Source organism: Anser cygnoides, chromosome 2, assembly GCF_040182565.1.
Source record: "Anser cygnoides isolate HZ-2024a breed goose chromosome 2, Taihu_goose_T2T_genome, whole genome shotgun sequence".
Classification (NCBI taxonomy): Eukaryota; Metazoa; Chordata; class Aves; order Anseriformes; family Anatidae; genus Anser; species Anser cygnoides.
In genome coordinates, this window is record NC_089874.1 from 64,470,649 (window position 1) to 64,493,167 (window position 22,519).

The 22,519-nt window shown below is 47.2% G+C and overlaps 1 pseudogene; it reads right to left on the bottom strand.

Moving 5' to 3' along the window:
* Nucleotides 1-1,753: 1,753 nt before the first annotated feature.
* On the bottom strand, nucleotides 1,754-3,374 carry LOC136790100 (cytochrome c oxidase subunit 3-like; annotated as a pseudogene).
* Nucleotides 3,375-22,519: the final 19,145 nt, after the last annotated feature.

Genomic DNA, 22,519 nt, shown 5'->3' on the forward strand with positions numbered 1-22,519 from the left:
AGGAAGTTAGTCCATGGGAAATTATTAGGATCATTGCCCCTGAGAATGATCAGTGGGTTTGGATTATTCCTGCGGCGATAACTAGGCCTATGTGGCTAACGGATGAATAAGCGATTAGTGATTTTAGGTCTGTCTGTCGTAGGCAGATTGAGCTAGTCATTAGGGCGCCTCATAGGGCCAGGGTTAGGAAGGGGTAGTGCAGGAGGTTGGACAGTGGGCCCATAAATAGAGTGACTCGTATAATTCCGTATCCTCCTAGCTTTAGTAGTAGGGCGGCGAGGAGTATTGAGCCTGCGATGGGTGCTTCTACGTGGGCTTTTGGCAGTCAGAGGTGTAGGCCGTATAGTGGAGCTTTTACTATGAATGCTATGAGCAGTGCTAGACCTGACAGTATTCCTGTCCATGAGGTGGATAGGGTTGGGTGGGTTAGTTGTAGGGTTGGCAGGTGCAGGGTGCCAATTTTCACGTATAGGTGTATGATTGTGATTAGCAGGGGTAGAGAGCTTACTGGCGTGTAGAATAGCAGGTGTATGCCAGCGCTTAGGCGTTCTGGTTGGTTCCCCCATCGGGTGATTAAGATTAGGGTGGGAATGAGGGTTGCTTCAAATGAGATGTAAAATAGTGCTAGTTCTGTGGTGGAAAAGGCTAGTAGGATGAATGGCTGGACTGCGACTAAGGTTGAGATAAAGATTCGTTTGCGTTGTAGGGGTTCTTGTTGCAGGTGGTTTTGGCTTGCTATGATTATGAGTGGGAGTAGTCAGCAGGATAGTACTAGGAGGGGGGATGAGATTTGGTCAATTCCTGTTCAGTTGGATAAAAATTTGTAGGGGTAGTAGGTTGGGATTAATCACTGTAGGCTTAGGGCAGCGATTAGGAGGCTGTATAAGGTGGTGTTAGTCCATAGAAATTTTGGTGGAGACAGCAGGGCTGTTGGAAGAAGTATGATTGTGGGTAGGATGATTTTTAGCATTGCAGGAGGTTTAGGTTGTGTAGATGGTCGGAGCCATGTGTGCGGGTGGAGGCTACTAGGATGGCCAGGCCTGTGCCCGCCTCACACGCTGAGAAGGTTAGCATGAGAATTGGTACCATGGTGAATGAGGAGACTTGGTTTTCGATGGATCATATTGATAGGCCTACGAATATCGATAATATTATGCTTTCAAGGCATAGTAGGGCGGATACTAGGTGGGTTCGGTGGAAGGCTAGTCCTAGTCCGCTGAAAATGAAGGCTGAGTAGAAGCTTAAATGTAGGGGCGACATAAGAAAGTTACAGGGTTGGCTGTAATCTGCTGGGTCGAAACCAGCTATCTTTTTGGTTAGACTAACTTTCTGTTATTCTGCTCATTCTAGGCCCCCTTGAATTCACTCGTAGGCCAGTCCGAGTGTTAGGAGAAGGAGGATCACTACAGTTCAGGTGAGGGTCATTAGGGGGGATTGGAGTTGGACGGCTCATGGCAGGGGGAGTAGGAGGGCGATTTCTAGGTCGAATAGGACGAACAGGATGGCTACTGAGGAAGAATCGGACTGAGAATGGTAATCGAGCAGATCCAAGTGGGTCGAATCCACATTCGTACGGTGAGAGTTTCTCTGAGTCGGGGTTTATTTGGGCGAGTCAGAAGTTTAATGCGGTTAGGGCGGCGCTTAGGATTGATGATAGGGCGAATATGAACATGAGTGCGTTCATTGCTCTCCTCTGGGTTTATACCAGATTCTAGAGATTGGAAGTCAATTGTAATTAATATACTAGAAGAGCAAGATCCTCATCAGTAGATGGTTATGTAGAGGAATAGTCAGATGATGTCTACGAAGTGTCAGTATCAGGCTGCTGCCTCGAATCCGAAGTGGTGGTCTGATGTAAAGTGGAACTTGATCAGTCGGAAGAGGCAGACGGTCAGGAAGGAGGATCCGATGATTACGTGGAGTCCGTGGAATCCAGTGGCAACGAAGAAGGTAGATCCGTAGACGCTATCGGCGATTGAGAATGGGGCTTCGTGGTATTCTATTGCTTGTAGGGCTGTGAAGTAGAATCCCAGGAGGATCGTTAGGGTTAGGGCGTGGATGGCGTGTTTTCGGTTTCCTTCTGTGATGCTGTGATGGGCTCACGTTACGGTAACGCCTGAGGCTAGTAGGATGGCTGTGTTTAGTAGGGGGACTTCTATCGGGTTGAGTGGTTTAATTCCTGTTGGGGGTCATTGGCCTCCTAGTTCTGGGGTTGGGGCCAGGCTCGAGTGGAAGAACGCTCAGAAGAACCCTAAGAAGAAGAATGCTTCGGATGTGATGAAAAGGATTATGCCGTATCGTAGGCCTTTTTGGACTGTGGGAGTGTGATGGCCTTGGAAGGTGCTTTCTCGTACAATGTCTCGTCATCATTGGAGTATTACTAGGAGTATTGAGATGAGGCCTAGGGTTAGTAGTATGGATGAGTTGTAGTGGAATCACATGATTAATCCTGAGGTTGTGAGTAGGGCGGCGGCTGCCCCGAAGATTGGTCAAGGGCTTGGGTCAACTATGTGGTATGAGTGTGCTTGGTGTGCCATTAGATGTTTTCTTGTAAGTATAGGCTTAGAAGGAGCACGAAGACGTAGGCCTGGATTATGGCTACTGCTACTTCTAGGATGGTTAGGAGTAGTAGGATGATTATTGTTAGGATGGATACTGCAGGAAGGGTGGGTATTAATGCAATGGAGGCTGTAGAGACGAGTTGGATGAGTAAGTGTCCTGCTGTAAGGTTGGCTGTAAGGCGGACTCCGAGGGCTAGGGGGCGGATTAGTAGGCTGGTTGTTTCGATCAGGATTAGTGCGGGGATTAGGGGTGTAGGGGTACCTTCGGGTAATAGGTGGGCTAAAGAGGCTGATGGTTGGTTTCGTAGGCCTGTTAGTAGTGTGGCGAGCCATAGTGGGAAGGCTAGGGCTATGTTCATAGATAGTTGGGTGGTTGGGGTGAATGTATATGGAAGGAGGCCTAGAAGGTTGATTGTAAGAAGTATGATTATTAGGGATGTAAATATTATGGCTCATTTGTGGCCATTTTTGTTGAGTGGGACTATTAGTTGTTTTGTGATTAGGTGAAGGAGTCATGTTTGGATAGTAGAAAGGCGGTTGTTGATTCATCGGTTGTTTGGGGACGGGAATAGTAGGGCTGGGAAGAGTAGGGATAGTAGGATTAAGGGGATGCCAAATAGATTGGGGCTGGAAAATTGGTCACAGAAGCTTAGGTTCATGGTCAGGATCATGGTGTGGGTTTGGTAGTGAGGGAGGTCTTATTTGATGGGGGGTTGGTTGTGGTGAAGGCTAGTAGTTTTGGTTGGATGAGGAGTGCTAGGGTTAATCAGGTTATAATTATGATTGAAAATCATGGTGCGGGGTTAAGCTGTGGCATATCATTAAGGAGGGGGAAGTCCCTCTTTGGCTAGCTTAAAAGGCTAGTGCTGTTGCATAGCTTCTTAATGATTAGGATGATGATAGAAGGGACGATCAGGCCTCGAAATGTGGGAGTGGGGTTGATTCTACTACAATGGGTATGTAGCTGTGATTAGCCCCGCAAATTTCTGAGCATTGTCCGTAAAAAATCCCAGGCCGGGTGGTAATGAATGAAGTTTGGTTTAGTCGGCCTGGGATTGCGTCTGTTTTAACTCCGAGCGTTGGGACTGCTCAGGAGTGGAGTACGTCTCCTGCAGTAATGATCACGCGGATGGGGGATTCTATTGGGATAACTACGCGGTGGTCAACTTCTAGCAGTCGGAAGTGGCCGTTGGGTAAGTCTGGGGTGGGCACTATGTAGGAGTCGAATGATAGGTCTTTGAAGTCTGTGTATTCGTAGCTTCAGTATCATTGGTGGCCGATGGCTTTTAGGGTGAGGTCTGGTTCGTCGATTTCGTCCATTATGTAGAGGATTTGTAGGGATGGGAGGGCGAGGAGTACCAGGACGATAGCAGGTAGGATTGTCCAGATCAGCTCTACTTCTTGGGCGTCTACAGCATTGGACGAGAGTTTTTCTGTTAGTATGTGGGCTAAAAGGTAGAGAACTAGGCTGCAGATAGCTAGGGCAACGATTAGGGCGTGGTCGTGGAATTCAACGAGTTCTTCTATGATGGGTGATGAGGCGTCTTGGAATCCTAGTTGGGAGTGGTTGGCCACATGAGATGTACAGGATTTTTACCTGTGATTTAGTCTTGACAAGGCTATGTAATTGGTTTACTAACGTCTCATAAGAAAGAAGCATGAGCGGTTAACCTCCTGGGAGACCCAGAAAACTTCACCCCAGCAAACCCGCTAGTAACCCCACCACACATCAAGCCAGAATGATACTTCCTATTCGCCTACGCCATCCTACGTTCAATCCCAAATAAACTAGGAGGCGTATTAGCACTGGCCGCCTCCGTACTGATCCTATTCCTAATCCCATTCCTGCACAAATCAAAACAACGAGCAATAACATTCCGACCACTCTCCCAGCTCCTATTCTGAGTACTAGTCGCCGACCTCCTTGTCCTAACATGAGTAGGAAGCCAACCCGTCGAACACCCATTCATCATCATCGGCCAACTCGCTTCAATCGCCTACTTCACTATCCTCCTATTTCTCCTCCCCGCCGCAAGCGCCCTAGAAAACAAAATACTCAACTGCTAAATACTCTAATAGTTTATAAAAACATTGGTCTTGTAAACCAAAGATTGAAGACTTACCACTTCTTAGAGTACCCCAAACTCAGAAAAAAAGGACTCAAACCTTTATCTCCAGCTCCCAAAGCTGGCATTTTCAATAAACTATTCTCTGACCCTAACCCCTAAACCGCCCGAATAGCACCCCGCGACAACCCCCGCACAAGCTCCAATACAACAAACAAAGTCAACAACAGCCCCCAACCCGCCACTAAAAACATCCCTGCCCCATGTGAATAAAACATGGAAACTCCACTAAAATCCGACCGAACAACAAACACCCCAACATTATTCACAGTAGAAACCCCGAACTTCCAAGCCCCCATAAACCCCCCAAACACCAACCCCCCAAAAACAATTGCCACAAACGCTACTGCACATCCAATCACCCGTCAATCCCCCCAAGCCCCAGGGAAAGGCTCCGCTGCTAAAGCTACTGAATAAACAAACACCACCAGCATACCCCCCAAATACACCATAAACAGCACTAAAGCCACGAACGAAACCCCAAGGCCCAGCAACCACCCGCACCCCGCCACAGACGCTAACACCAAACCAACAACCCCATAATACAGCGAAGGATTCGACGCCACACCCAAAACACCCACCGCAAAGCAAATCCCTAAAAAAAACATAAAATAAGTCATTATTCCTGCCCGGACACTACCCGAGGCCTGCGGCTCGAAAAGCCGCCATTGTTCTCAACTACAGGAACTAACCGCAAGCCCCCAATAATTCTACCCCATCTATGCCATTATGCTTAACCCCCCCCCCCCCCCCCCCCGAGGCGGGGGTATTTGGTTATGCATATTCGTGCATAAATTTATATACCCCATATACATACATACTATAGTACCAGTAATATACATTATATACGGACTATCTTATAAGCAGGTGCTAAACCCATACATGTACACGGCCATTAAACCCTTAAACACACTCCTACCAAACCACCCGGCATGAATGTTCTAGGACCATACCCCACAACACCCAATACAACTCCACTCAAGCGCATAACAAGACCCCATTTTAATGAATGCTCACAGGACATGCTCCAACAACAACTCTCCACCACATATCTCATGCAGTTCGTATCAGACGGATTTATTAATCGTACTCCTCACGTGAAATCAGCAACCCGTTGCACATAATGTCCGGTATGACTAGCTTCAGGCCCATACGTTCCCCCTAAACCCCTCGCCCTCCTCACATTTTTGCGCCTCTGGTTCCTCGGTCAGGGCCATCCATTGGGTTCACTCACCCCTCCTTGCCCTTCAAAGTGGCATCTGTGAGTACTTTCACCTTCTCAATGCGTAATCGCGGCATGTTCCAGCTTTTTGGCGCCTCTGGTTCCTCTTATTTTTTCCGGGGTTACCTCACAGGTGGCTATTCCCAGTGATCTCGGGGGTCCCACAATCTAAGCCTGGACACACCTGCCTCACGGCCTATCCTATATTTCAAGGGTCCCTCGATGAGACGGTTGGCGTATATGGGGAATCATCCTGACACTGATGCACTTTGACCACATTCAGTTAATGTTACCTCCACCCTCCGGGTTAAACGGGGCTATTGGATGAATGCTCGTTGGACATAGCACAAAACAACAAATCATTAAGCGCAACCCCTGCGCTTCACAAACTAAACCAGTAAACTTTCGCTAACCACCATGTAGCATAAACCTTCATCGACCAATCCCAGCAAACTACCTCTAAAACTCCATTAATCATCCCTTCCATGACATCATCGGAACGATGTATATATACACACAAACACATACAAAATAACTTAAACTTATTAGAGAAACTCCAGTACTAAAAATAGTAAACACAAGCAATAATTTCATATACTTCACTCTCACTCACCACTCAACTATCAGCTAACCACACCCCCGTCCACATAGCTTAACACAAAGCATGGCACTGAAGTTGCCAAGATGGCATAAAACATGCCTGCGGACAAAAGACTTAGTCCTAACCTTACGGTTGGTTTTTGCTAAATATATACATGCAAGTATCCGCGCCCCAGTGTAAACGCCCTCGACCACCTACCCCCATACAGGCCTTGAGGAGCGGGTATCAGGCACACCCAAGTAGTAGCCCAAGAACGCCTCGCTAAGCCACGCCCCCACGGGTATTCAGCAGTAATTAACATTAAGCAATGAGTGCAAACTTGACTTAGTTATAGCAACAGCCTAACTTCAAGGGTTGGTAAATCTTGTGCCAGCCACCGCGGTCATACAAGAAACCCAAATCAACCGTCCTATTGACACGGCGTAAAGAGTGGTAAAATGCCTATCCTAGCTAACTAAGATCAAAATGCAACTGAGCTGTCATAAGCCCAAGATGCACCTAAACACACCATTAAGATGATCTTAGGAACTAACGACTGATTTAAACCCACGAAAGCCAGGGCCCAAACTGGGATTAGATACCCCACTATGCCTGGCCCTAAATCTTGATACTTACTTTACCGAAGTATCCGCCAGAGAACTACGAGCACAAACGCTTAAAACTCTAAGGACTTGGCGGTGCCCCAAACCCACCTAGAGGAGCCTGTTCTACAATCGATAATCCCCGATTAACCCAACCACCCCTTGCCAACACAGCCTACATACCGCCGTCGCCAGCCCACCTCGAATGAGAGCACAACAGTGGACACAATAGCACCCCGCTAATAAGACAGGTCAAGGTATAGCCTATGGAGTGGAAGAAATGGGCTACATTCCCCATTCATAGGGCACACGGAAAGAAGCGTGAAACCACTTCTGGAAGGCGGATTTAGCAGTAAAGTGGGACAATAGAGCCTACTTTAAGCCGGCCCTGGGGCACGTACATACCGCCCGTCACCCTCCTCAAAAGCCACATCCCACATAACTAATACCATAAATACGCTGAAGATGAGGTAAGTCGTAACAAGGTAAGTGTACCGGAAGGTGTACTTAGAATATCAAGACGTAGCTATAACACCAAAGCACTCAGCTTACACCTGAAAGATATCTACTAGACCGGATCGTCTTGAAGCCCCCCCTCTAGCTCAACCACACAAATAGTACACCAAAACTAAAGAATTTACTAAACTAATTAAACTAAAGCATTTTACAGTCTTAGTATAGGCGATAGAAAAGACACTTAGACGCGATAGAGACCCCAGTACCGTAAGGGAAAGATGAAATAGCAGTGAAACAATCAAAGCGACAGACAGCAAAGATCAACCCTTGTACCTTTTGCATCATGGTTTAGCGAGAACAACCAAGCAAAGTGAACTAAAGTTTGCCCCCCCGAAACCCAAGCGAGCTACTTTCAAGCAGTTAAAGAGAGCGAACCCGTCTCTGTTGCAAAAGAGTGGGATGACTTGTCAGTAGAGGTGAAAAGCCAACCGAGCTGGGTGATAGCTGGTTACCTGTGAAACGAATCTAAGTTCCCCCTTAATCCTCCCTACCGGACATCCTGAACCCTAATGAGATGATTAAGAGCTATTTAATGGAGGGACAGCTCCATTAAAAAAGGACACAACCTCGACTAGCGGATAATTCTTACTACTGATCCTACCGTGGGCCCTAAAGCAGCCATCAAAAAAGAGTGCGTCAAAGCTCCACCACCTAAAAATACCAAAATAAGATGATTCCCTTATCACAAACAGGTCAACCTATGAATATAGGAGAATTAATGCTAAAATAAGTAACTCAGGGCCACACCCCTCTAACGGCGCAAGCTTACATAGAAACATTATTAACAGACCTAGACAGATACAAAACCCCCTACAAGACCACGTATTAACTAACCCTGTTAACCCGACTCAGGAGCGCCTATAAGAGCGATTAAAATCTGTGAAAGGAACTCGGCAAATTAATAAGGCCCGACTGTTTACCAAAAACATAGCCTTCAGCAAATTAAACAAGTATTGAAGGTGATGCCTGCCCGGTGACTTAGGTTTAACGGCCGCGGTATCCTAACCGTGCAAAGGTAGCGCAACCAATTGTCCCATAAATCGAGACTTGTATGAATGGCTAAACGAGGTCTTAACTGTCTCTCACAGATAATCAGTGAAATTGATCTCCCCGTGCAAAAGCGGGGATGTGAACATAAGACGAGAAGACCCTGTGGAACTTAAAAATCAACGACCACCGCGAATCCTCAATCAACCCCACTGGGGCCACTACCATCGCAGAGCCTGGTCGATATTTTTCGGTTGGGGCGACCTTGGAGGAGAACAAATCCTCCAAAAACAAGACCATACCTCTTTACCTAGAGCTACCCCTCAAAGTGCTAACAGTGACCAGACCCAATATAATTGATTAATGGACCAAGCTACCCCAGGGATAACAGCGCAATCCCCCTCAAGAGCCCATATCGACAGGGGGGTTTACGACCTCGATGTTGGATCAGGACATCCTAATGGTGCAGCCGCTATTAAGGGTTCGTTTGTTCAACGATTAACAGTCCTACGTGATCTGAGTTCAGACCGGAGCAATCCAGGTCGGTTTCTATCTATGACACACTCTCCCCAGTACGAAAGGACCGGGAAAGTGGGGCCAATACCACAAGCACGCCCCCCCCCCCGCTCTAAGCAGTGAAACCAACTAAACCGTGAAGAGGGCCTTCCCCCACCACTTTCAATCCTAGAAAAGGACCAGCTAGAGTGGCAGAGCCCGGCAAGTGCAGAAGGCTTAAGCCCTTTCCCCAGAGGTTCAAATCCTCTCCCTAGCTTCACCCATGATTCAAATAACAACACTAAGCTGCCTCGTTATATCCCTCCTATACATCATCCCAATCCTGATTGCCGTAGCCTTCCTAACCCTAGTAGAACGGAAAATCCTAAGCTACATACAATCCCGCAAAGGCCCTAACGTTGTCGGGCCTTTTGGCCTACTTCAACCATTTGCGGACGGACTGAAACTATTTACCAAAGAGCCCATCCGACCCTCTACCTCTTCCCCACTTCTATTCATTCTGATACCAATACTAGCCCTTGTCCTAGCCCTCACCACTTGAGCACCACTACCACTCCCATTTCCCCTAGCAGATCTAAACCTCGGAGTTCTCTTCCTAATAGCCATGTCAAGCCTAGCCGTCTACTCAGTCCTATGATCAGGCTGAGCCTCGAACTCAAAATACGCACTAATCGGAGCCCTACGGGCAGTAGCACAGACCATTTCATACGAAGTGACACTGGCCATAATCCTGCTATCAATAATCATACTAAGCGGAAGCTACACACTCAGCTCCTTTGCCATCGCACAGGAGCCTCTATACTTCATTTTCTCCTCATGACCCCTAGCAATAATATGATACGTATCCACCCTAGCAGAGACAAACCGAGCTCCTTTTGACCTCACAGAGGGTGAATCTGAGCTAGTCTCAGGGTTTAACGTTGAATACGCCGCAGGACCCTTCGCCTTATTCTTCCTAGCTGAATATGCGAACATTATGCTAATAAATACACTTACAGCCATCATATTCCTAAACCCAAGCGCCCTAGGGCCACCCACAGAACTATTCCCCGTCATCCTAGCCACAAAAGTCCTCCTACTATCTTCTGGTTTCTTATGGGTCCGAGCTTCATACCCACGATTCCGATATGACCAACTAATGCACCTACTATGAAAAAACTTCCTACCCCTCACACTAGCTCTGTGCCTCTGACACATCAGCATACCTATCTGCTATGCAGGCCTACCTCCTTACATAAGGAAATGTGCCTGAACTACAAAGGGTCACTATGATAAAGTGAACATAGAGGTATAACAGCCCTCTCATTTCCTGTTGACCTTAGAAAAGTAGGAATTGAACCCACACAAGAGAAATCAAAATTCTCCATACTTCCCTTATATTATTTTCTAGTAGAGTCAGCTAATCAAGCTATCGGGCCCATACCCCGAAAATGATGGTTTAACCCCCTCCTCTACTAATAAACCCTTACGCGACCCCAATCATAACCTTCAGCCTCATCTTGGGCACCACAATCACAATTTCCAGCAACCACTGAGTTCTGGCCTGGACAGGACTGGAGATCAACACACTAGCCATCATTCCCCTAATTGCCAAATCCCACCACCCACGAGCAGTAGAAGCCGCAACGAAATACTTCCTAACCCAAGCAGCTGCTTCCGCCCTGGTCCTATTCTCTAGCATAACCAATGCCTGAGTCACTGGCCAATGAGACATCACACAAATAAACCACCCAACCTCCTGTCTACTACTGACAGCAGCAATCGCTATTAAACTGGGCCTAGTGCCATTTCACTTCTGATTCCCAGAAGTACTACAAGGATCGCCACTAATAACAGCCCTGCTACTCTCGACCCTCATAAAATTCCCCCCACTAACCCTGCTCCTACTAACATCCAAATCCCTCGACCCAGCTCTACTCACTGCCATGGCCCTAGCCTCAACAGCACTAGGAGGCTGAATAGGACTGAACCAAACACAAACACGCAAAATCCTAGCCTTCTCGTCCATCTCCCACTTAGGCTGAATCGCCATCATCCTAGTTTACAGCCCCAAATTGGCCTTACTTACCTTCTACCTATACACAATCATAACATCAGCCGTATTCCTAGCCCTTAACAAAATCAAAGCCCTTAACCTATCCATGATCACAACCTCATGAACAAAAACCCCAGTGCTAAACGCCACCCTAATACTAGTACTTTTATCCCTAGCAGGCCTCCCCCCATTAACAGGCTTTATACCAAAGTGACTTATCATCCAAGAACTAACTAAACAGGAAATAACACCAGCAGCCATGGCAATTGCCATGCTATCACTGCTCAGCCTCTTCTTCTACCTACGCCTCGCATACCACTCAACAATTACCCTTCCCCCCAACTCCTCTAACCACATAAAACAATGATACACTAGCAAAGCCCCAAGCACACCTACTGCGGTCCTTGCCTCACTATCAATCCTCTTACTTCCCCTGTCCCCAATAATACATGCCATTGTCTAGAAACTTAGGATAACACCCCAAACCGAAGGCCTTCAAAGCCTTAAATAAGAGTTAAACCCTCTTAGTTTCTGCACATTAAGACTTACAGAATATTAACCTGTATCTTCTGAATGCAAGTCAGACGCTTTAATTAAGCTAAAGCCTCCCTAGACAGATGGGCTTCGATCCCACAAAACTCTAGTTAACAGCTAAATGCCTAAACCAATTGGCTTCTGCCTACAAAGACCCTGACGCACCCTAGTGCGCATCGATGAGCTTGCAACTCAACATGAATTTCACTACAGAGCCGATAAGAAGAGGAATTAAACCTCTGTAAAAAGGACTACAGCCTAACGCTTCAACACTCAGCCATCTTACCCGTCACCTTCATCAACCGATGACTATTTTCCACTAACCATAAGGATATTGGCACCCTGTACCTCATCTTCGGGGCATGAGCAGGAATAGTCGGCACCGCACTCAGCCTATTAATCCGCGCAGAACTAGGACAACCAGGAACTCTCCTAGGCGACGACCAAATTTACAATGTAATCGTTACCGCTCACGCCTTTGTAATAAGCTTCTTTATAGTCATACCCATCATGATCGGAGGATTCGGCAACTGATTAGTCCCCCTCATAATCGGTGCCCCCGACATAGCATTCCCGCGAATAAACAACATAAGCTTTTGACTCCTCCCCCCATCATTCCTCCTCCTACTAGCCTCATCCACTGTAGAAGCTGGCGCCGGCACAGGCTGAACTGTCTACCCTCCCCTAGCAGGTAACCTTGCCCACGCCGGAGCTTCAGTAGACCTGGCTATCTTCTCACTCCACTTAGCCGGTATCTCCTCCATCCTTGGGGCCATCAACTTTATCACCACAGCCATCAACATAAAACCCCCCGCACTCTCACAATACCAAACCCCACTATTTGTCTGATCCGTACTAATTACCGCCATCCTACTCCTTCTATCACTCCCCGTACTCGCCGCCGGTATTACAATATTACTAACTGATCGAAACCTAAACACCACATTCTTCGACCCCGCTGGAGGAGGAGACCCAATCCTGTACCAACACCTATTCTGATTCTTCGGACACCCAGAAGTCTATATTCTGATCCTACCGGGGTTCGGAATCATCTCACACGTAGTCACGTACTACTCAGGCAAAAAGGAGCCCTTCGGCTACATGGGAATAGTCTGAGCCATACTATCCATCGGCTTCCTAGGATTCATTGTCTGAGCTCACCACATGTTTACAGTAGGAATAGACGTTGATACCCGAGCCTACTTTACATCAGCCACTATAATCATTGCCATCCCTACCGGAATCAAAGTATTTAGCTGACTAGCCACCCTGCACGGAGGAACAATCAAATGAGACCCCCCCCCAATACTATGAGCTCTAGGATTTATCTTCCTATTTACCATCGGAGGATTAACAGGAATCGTTCTTGCAAACTCTTCCCTAGACATCGCCCTGCACGACACGTACTACGTAGTTGCCCACTTCCACTACGTCCTATCCATAGGCGCCGTCTTTGCCATTCTAGCAGGATTTACTCACTGATTCCCACTACTCACTGGGTTTACCCTACACCAAACATGAGCAAAAGCCCACTTCGGGGTAATATTTACAGGAGTAAACCTAACGTTCTTCCCCCAGCACTTCCTAGGCCTAGCAGGAATACCCCGACGATACTCGGACTATCCCGACGCCTACACACTATGAAACACCATTTCCTCCTAGTCCTAGGACTTAGAGAAACTCCAGTACTAAAAATAGTAAACACAAGCAATAATTTCATATACTTCACTCTCACTCACCACTCAACTATCAGCTAACCACACCCCCGTCCACATAGCTTAACACAAAGCATGGCACTGAAGTTGCCAAGATGGCATAAAACATGCCTGCGGACAAAAGACTTAGTCCTAACCTTACGGTTGGTTTTTGCTAAATATATACATGCAAGTATCCGCGCCCCAGTGTAAACGCCCTCGACCACCTACCCCCATACAGGCCTTGAGGAGCGGGTATCAGGCACACCCAAGTAGTAGCCCAAGACGCCTCGCTAAGCCACGCCCCCACGGGTATTCAGCAGTAATTAACATTAAGCAATGAGTGCAAACTTGACTTAGTTATAGCAACAGCCTAACTTCAAGGGTTGGTAAATCTTGTGCCAGCCACCGCGGTCATACAAGAAACCCAAATCAACCGTCCTATTGACACGGCGTAAAGAGTGGTAAAATGCCTATCCTAGCTAACTAAGATCAAAATGCAACTGAGCTGTCATAAGCCCAAGATGCACCTAAACACACCATTAAGATGATCTTAGGAACTAACGACTGATTTAAACCCACGAAAGCCAGGGCCCAAACTGGGATTAGATACCCCACTATGCCTGGCCCTAAATCTTGATACTTACTTTACCGAAGTATCCGCCAGAGAACTACGAGCACAAACGCTTAAAACTCTAAGGACTTGGCGGTGCCCCAAACCCACCTAGAGGAGCCTGTTCTACAATCGATAATCCCCGATTAACCCAACCACCCCTTGCCAACACAGCCTACATACCGCCGTCGCCAGCCCACCTCGAATGAGAGCACAACAGTGGACACAATAGCACCCCGCTAATAAGACAGGTCAAGGTATAGCCTATGGAGTGGAAGAAATGGGCTACATTCCCCATTCATAGGGCACACGGAAAGAAGCGTGAAACCACTTCTGGAAGGCGGATTTAGCAGTAAAGTGGGACAATAGAGCCTACTTTAAGCCGGCCCTGGGGCACGTACATGGTTAAACATGCCTGTTAGTAGTGTGGCGAGCCATAGTGGGAAGGCTAGGGCTATGTTCATAGATAGTTGGGTGGTTGGGGTGAATGTATATGGAAGGAGGCCTAGAAGGTTGATTGTAAGAAGTATGATTATTAGGGATGTAAATATTATGGCTCATTTGTGGCCATTTTTGTTGAGTGGGACTATTAGTTGTTTTGTGATTAGGTGAAGGAGTCATGTTTGGATAGTAGAAAGGCGGTTGTTGATTCATCGGTTGTTTGGGGACGGGAATAGTAGGGCTGGGAAGAGTAGGGATAGTAGGATTAAGGGGATGCCAAATAGATTGGGGCTGGAAAATTGGTCACAGAAGCTTAGGTTCATGGTCAGGATCATGGTGTGGGTTTGGTAGTGAGGGAGGTCTTATTTGATGGGGGGTTGGTTGTGGTGAAGGCTAGTAGTTTTGGTTGGATGAGGAGTGCTAGGGTTAATCAGGTTATAATTATGATTGAAAATCATGGTGCGGGGTTAAGCTGTGGCATATCATTAAGGAGGGGGAAGTCCCTCTTTGGCTAGCTTAAAAGGCTAGTGCTGTTGCATAGCTTCTTAATGATTAGGATGATGATAGAAGGGACGATCAGGCCTCGAAATGTGGGAGTGGGGTTGATTCTACTACAATGGGTATGTAGCTGTGATTAGCCCCGCAAATTTCTGAGCATTGTCCGTAAAAAATCCCAGGCCAGGTGGTAATGAATGAAGTTTGGTTTAGTCGGCCTGGGATTGCGTCTGTTTTAACTCCGAGCGTTGGGACTGCTCAGGAGTGGAGTACGTCTCCTGCAGTAATGATCACGCGGATGGGGGATTCTATTGGGATAACTACGCGGTGGTCAACTTCTAGCAGTCGGAAGTGGCCGTTGGGTAAGTCTGGGGTGGGCACTATGTAGGAGTCGAATGATAGGTCTTTGAAGTCTGTGTATTCGTAGCTTCAGTATCATTGGTGGCCGATGGCTTTTAGGGTGAGGTCTGGTTCGTCGATTTCGTCCATTATGTAGAGGATTTGTAGGGATGGGAGGGCGAGGAGTACCAGGACGATAGCAGGTAGGATTGTCCAGATCAGCTCTACTTCTTGGGCGTCTACAGCATTGGACGAGAGTTTTTCTGTTAGTATGTGGGCTAAAAGGTAGAGAACTAGGCTGCAGATAGCTAGGGCAACGATTAGGGCGTGGTCGTGGAATTCAACGAGTTCTTCTATGATGGGTGATGAGGCGTCTTGGAATCCTAGTTGGGAGTGGTTGGCCACATGAGATGTACAGGATTTTTACCTGTGATTTAGTCTTGACAAGGCTATGTAATTGGTTTACTAACGTCTCATAAGAAAGAAGCATGAGCGGTTAACCTCCTGGGAGACCCAGAAAACTTCACCCCAGCAAACCCGCTAGTAACCCCACCACACATCAAGCCAGAATGATACTTCCTATTCGCCTACGCCATCCTACGTTCAATCCCAAATAAACTAGGAGGCGTATTAGCACTGGCCGCCTCCGTACTGATCCTATTCCTAATCCCATTCCTGCACAAATCAAAACAACGAGCAATAACATTCCGACCACTCTCCCAGCTCCTATTCTGAGTACTAGTCGCCGACCTCCTCGTCCTAACATGAGTAGGAAGCCAACCCGTCGAACACCCATTCATCATCATCGGCCAACTCGCTTCAATCGCCTACTTCACTATCCTCCTATTTCTCCTCCCCGCCGCAAGCGCCCTAGAAAACAAAATACTCAACTGCTAAATACTCTAATAGTTTATAAAAACATTGGTCTTGTAAACCAAAGATTGAAGACTTACCACTTCTTAGAGTACCCCAAACTCAGAAAAAAAGGACTCAAACCTTTATCTCCAGCTCCCAAAGCTGGCATTTTCAATAAACTATTCTCTGACCCTAACCCCTAAACCGCCCGAATAGCACCCCGCGACAACCCCCGCACAAGCTCCAATACAACAAACAAAGTCAACAACAGCCCCCAACCCGCCACTAAAAACATCCCTGCCCCATGTGAATAAAACATGGAAACTCCACTAAAATCCGACCGAACAACAAACACCCCAACATTATTCACAGTAGAAACCCCGAACTTCCAAGCCCCCATAAACCCCCCAAACACCAACCCCCCAAAAACAATTGCCACAAACGCTACTGCACATCCAATCACCCGTCAATCCCCCCAAGCCCCAGGGAAAGGCTCCGCTGCTAAAGCTACTGAATAAACAAACACCACCAGCATACCCCCCAAATACACCATAAACAGCACTAAAGCCACGAACGAAACCCCAAGGCCCAGCAACCACCCGCACCCCGCCACAGACGCTAACACCAAACCAACAACCCCATAATACGGCGAAGGATTCGACGCCACACCCAAAACACCCACCGCAAAGCAAATCCCTAAAAAAAACATAAAATAAGTCATTATTCCTGCCCGGACACTACCCGAGGCCTGCGGCTCGAAAAGCCGCCATTGTTCTCAACTACAGGAACTAACCGCAAGCCCCCAATAATTCTACCCCATCTATGCCATTATGCTTAACCCCCCCCCCCTCCCCCCCCGAGGCGGGGGTATTTGGTTATGCATATTCGTGCATAAATTTATATACCCCATATACATACATACTATAGTACCAGTAATATACATTATATACGGACTATCTTATAAGCAGGTGCTAAACCCATACATGTACACGGCCATTAAACCCTTAAACACACTCCTACCAAACCACCCGGCATGAATGTTCTAGGACCATACCCCACAACACCCAATACAACTCCACTCAAGCGCATAACAAGACCCCATTTTAATGAATGCTCACAGGACATGCTCCAACAACAACTCTCCACCACATATCTCATGCAGTTCGTATCAGACGGATTTATTAATCGTACTCCTCACGTGAAATCAGCAACCCGTTGCACATAATGTCCGGTATGACTAGCTTCAGGCCCATATGTTCCCCCTAAACCCCTCGCCCTCCTCACATTTTTGCGCCTCTGGTTCCTCGGTCAGGGCCATCCATTGGGTTCACTCACCCCTCCTTGCCCTTCAAAGTGGCATCTGTGAGTACTTTCACCTTCTCAATGCGTAATCGCGGCATGTTCCAGCTTTTTGGCGCCTCTGGTTCCTCTTATTTTTTCCGGGGTTACCTCACAGGTGGCTATTCCCAGTGATCTCGGGGGTCCCACAATCTAAGCCTGGACACACCTGCCTCACGGCCTATCCTATATTTCAAGGGTCCCTCGATGAGACGGTTGGCGTATATGGGGAATCATCCTGACACTGATGCACTTTGACCACATTCAGTTAATGTTACCTCCACCCTCCGGGTTAAATGGGGCTATTGGATGAATGCTCGTTGGACATAGCACAAAACAACAAATCATTAAGCGCAACCCCTGCGCTTCACAAACTAAACCAGTAAACTTTCGCTAACCACCATGTAGCATAAACCTTCATCGACCAATCCCAGCAAACTACCTCTAAAACTCCATTAATCATCCCTTCCATGACATCATCGGAACGATGTATATATACACACAAACACATACAAAATAACTTAAACTTATTAGAGAAACTCCAGTACTAAAAATAGTAAACACAAGCAATAATTTCATATACTTCACTCTCACTCACCACTCAACTATCAGCTAACCACACCCCCGTCCACATAGCTTAACACAAAGCATGGCACTGAAGTTGCCAAGATGGCATAAAACATGCCTGCGGACAAAAGACTTAGTCCTAACCTTACGGTTGGTTTTTGCTAAATATATACATGCAAGTATCCGCGCCCCAGTGTAAACGCCCTCGACCACCTACCCCCATACAGGCCTTGAGGAGCGGGTATCAGGCACACCCAAGTAGTAGCCCAAGACGCCTCGCTAAGCCACGCCCCCACGGGTATTCAGCAGTAATTAACATTAAGCAATGAGTGCAAACTTGACTTAGTTATAGCAACAGCCTAACTTCAAGGGTTGGTAAATCTTGTGCCAGCCACCGCGGTCATACAAGAAACCCAAATCAACCGTCCTATTGACACGGCGTAAAGAGTGGTAAAATGCCTATCCTAGCTAACTAAGATCAAAATGCAACTGAGCTGTCATAAGCCCAAGATGCACCTAAACACACCATTAAGATGATCTTAGGAACTAACGACTGATTTAAACCCACGAAAGCCAGGGCCCAAACTGGGATTAGATACCCCACTATGCCTGGCCCTAAATCTTGATACTTACTTTACCGAAGTATCCGCCAGAGAACTACGAGCACAAACGCTTAAAACTCTAAGGACTTGGCGGTGCCCCAAACCCACCTAGAGGAGCCTGTTCTACAATCGATAATCCCCGATTAACCCAACCACCCCTTGCCAACACAGCCTACATACCGCCGTCGCCAGCCCACCTCGAATGAGAGCACAACAGTGGACACAATAGCACCCCGCTAATAAGACAGGTCAAGGTATAGCCTATGGAGTGGAAGAAATGGGCTACATTCCCTATTCATAGGGCACACGGAAAGAAGCGTGAAACCACTTCTGGAAGGCGGATTTAGCAGTAAAGTGGGACAATAGAGCCTACTTTAAGCCGGCCCTGGGGCACGTACATACCGCCCGTCACCCTCCTCAAAAGCCACATCCCACATAACTAATACCATAAATACGCTGAAGATGGGGTAAGTCGTAACAAGGTAAGTGTACCGGAAGGTGTACTTAGAATATCAAGACGTAGCTATAACACCAAAGCACTCAGCTTACACCTGAAAGATATCTACTAGACCGGATCGTCTTGAAGCCCCCCCTCTAGCTCAACCACACAAATAGTACACCAAAACTAAAGAATTTACTAAACTAATTAAACTAAAGCATTTTACAGTCTTAGTATAGGCGATAGAAAAGACACTTAGACGCGATAGAGACCCCAGTACCGTAAGGGAAAGATGAAATAGCAGTGAAACAATCAAAGCGACAGACAGCAAAGATCAACCCTTGTACCTTTTGCATCATGGTTTAGCGAGAACAACCAAGCAAAGTGAACTAAAGTTTGCCCCCCCGAAACCCAAGCGAGCTACTTTCAAGCAGTTAAAGAGAGCGAACCCGTCTCTGTTGCAAAAGAGTGGGATGACTTGTCAGTAGAGGTGAAAAGCCAACCGAGCTGGGTGATAGCTGGTTACCTGTGAAACGAATCTAAGTTCCCCCTTAATCCTCCCTACCGGACATCCTGAACCCTAATGAGATGATTAAGAGCTATTTAATGGAGGGACAGCTCCATTAAAAAAGGACACAACCTCGACTAGCGGATAATTCTTACTACTGATCCTACCGTGGGCCCTAAAGCAGCCATCAAAAAAGAGTGCGTCAAAGCTCCACCACCTAAAAATACCAAAATAAGATGATTCCCTTATCACAAACAGGTCAACCTATGAATATAGGAGAATTAATGCTAAAATAAGTAACTCAGGGCCACACCCCTCTAACGGCGCAAGCTTACATAGAAACATTATTAACAGACCTAGACAGATACAAAAACCCCTACAAGACCACGTATTAACTAACCCTGTTAACCCGACTCAGGAGCGCCTATAAGAGCGATTAAAATCTGTGAAAGGAACTCGGCAAATTAATAAGGCCCGACTGTTTACCAAAAACATAGCCTTCAGCAAATTAAACAAGTATTGAAGGTGATGCCTGCCCGGTGACTTAGGTTTAACGGCCGCGGTATCCTAACCGTGCAAAGGTAGCGCAATCAATTGTCCCATAAATCGAGACTTGTATGAATGGCTAAACGAGGTCTTAACTGTCTCTCACAGATAATCAGTGAAATTGATCTCCCCGTGCAAAAGCGGGGATGTGAACATAAGACGAGAAGACCCTGTGGAACTTAAAAATCAACGACCACCGCGAATCCTCAATCAACCCCACTGGGGCCACTACCATCGCAGAGCCTGGTCGATATTTTTCGGTTGGGGCGACCTTGGAGGAGAACAAATCCTCCAAAAACAAGACCATACCTCTTTACCTAGAGCTACCCCTCAAAGTGCTAACAGTGACCAGACCCAATATAATTGATTAATGGACCAAGCTACCCCAGGGATAACAGCGCAATCCCCCTCAAGAGCCCATATCGACAGGGGGGTTTACGACCTCGATGTTGGATCAGGACATCCTAATGGTGCAGCCGCTATTAAGGGTTCGTTTGTTCAACGATTAACAGTCCTACGTGATCTGAGTTCAGACCGGAGCAATCCAGGTCGGTTTCTATCTATGACACACTCTCCCCAGTACGAAAGGACCGGGAAAGTGGGGCCAATACCACAAGCACGCCCCCCCCCTCTAAGCAGTGAAACCAACTAAACCGTGAAGAGGGCCTTCCCCCACCACTTTCAATCCTAGAAAAGGACCAGCTAGAGTGGCAGAGCCCGGCAAGTGCAGAAGGCTTAAGCCCTTTCCCCAGAGGTTCAAATCCTCTCCCTAGCTTCACCCATGATTCAAATAACAACACTAAGCTGCCTCGTTATATCCCTCCTATACATCATCCCAATCCTGATTGCCGTAGCCTTCCTAACCCTAGTAGAACGGAAAATCCTAAGCTACATACAATCCCGCAAAGGCCCTAACGTTGTCGGGCCTTTTGGCCTACTTCAACCATTTGCGGACGGACTGAAACTATTTACCAAAGAGCCCATCCGACCCTCTACCTCTTCCCCACTTCTATTCATTCTGATACCAATACTAGCCCTTGTCCTAGCCCTCACCACTTGAGCACCACTACCACTCCCATTTCCCCTAGCAGATCTAAACCTCGGAGTTCTCTTCCTAATAGCCATGTCAAGCCTAGCCGTCTACTCAGTCCTATGATCAGGCTGAGCCTCGAACTCAAAATACGCACTAATCGGAGCCCTACGGGCAGTAGCACAGACCATTTCATACGAAGTGACACTGGCCATAATCCTGCTATCAATAATCATACTAAGCGGAAGCTACACACTCAGCTCCTTTGCCGTCGCACAGGAGCCTCTATACTTCATTTTCTCCTCATGACCCCTAGCAATAATATGATACGTATCCACCCTAGCAGAGACAAACCGAGCTCCTTTTGACCTCACAGAGGGCGAATCTGAGCTAGTCTCAGGGTTTAACGTTGAATACGCCGCAGGACCCTTCGCCTTATTCTTCCTAGCTGAATATGCGAACATTATGCTAATAAATACACTTACAGCCATCATATTCCTAAACCCAAGCGCCCTAGGGCCACCCACAGAACTATTCCCTGTCATCCTAGCCACAAAAGTCCTCCTACTATCTTCTGGTTTCTTATGGGTCCGAGCTTCATACCCACGATTCCGATATGACCAACTAATGCACCTACTATGAAAAAACTTCCTACCCCTCACACTAGCTCTGTGCCTCTGACACATCAGCATACCTATCTGCTATGCAGGCCTACCTCCTTACATAAGGAAATGTGCCTGAACTACAAAGGGTCACTATGATAAAGTGAACATAGAGGTATAACAGCCCTCTCATTTCCTGTTGACCTTAGAAAAGTAGGAATTGAACCCACACAAGAGAAATCAAAATTCTCCATACTTCCCTTATATTATTTTCTAGTAGAGTCAGCTAATCAAGCTATCGGGCCCATACCCCGAAAATGATGGTTTAACCCCCTCCTCTACTAATGAACCCTTACGCGACCCCAATCATAACCTTCAGCCTCATCTTGGGCACCACAATCACAATTTCCAGCAACCACTGAGTTCTGGCCTGGACAGGACTGGAGATCAACACACTAGCCATCATTCCCCTAATTGCCAAATCCCACCACCCACGAGCAGTAGAAGCCGCAACGAAATACTTCCTAACCCAAGCAGCTGCTTCCGCCCTGGTCCTATTCTCTAGCATAACCAATGCCTGAGTCACTGGCCAATGAGACATCACACAAATAAACCACCCAACCTCCTGTCTACTACTGACAGCAGCAATCGCTATTAAACTGGGCCTAGTGCCATTTCACTTCTGATTCCCAGAAGTACTACAAGGATCGCCACTAATAACAGCCCTGCTACTCTCGACCCTCATAAAATTCCCCCCACTAACCCTGCTCC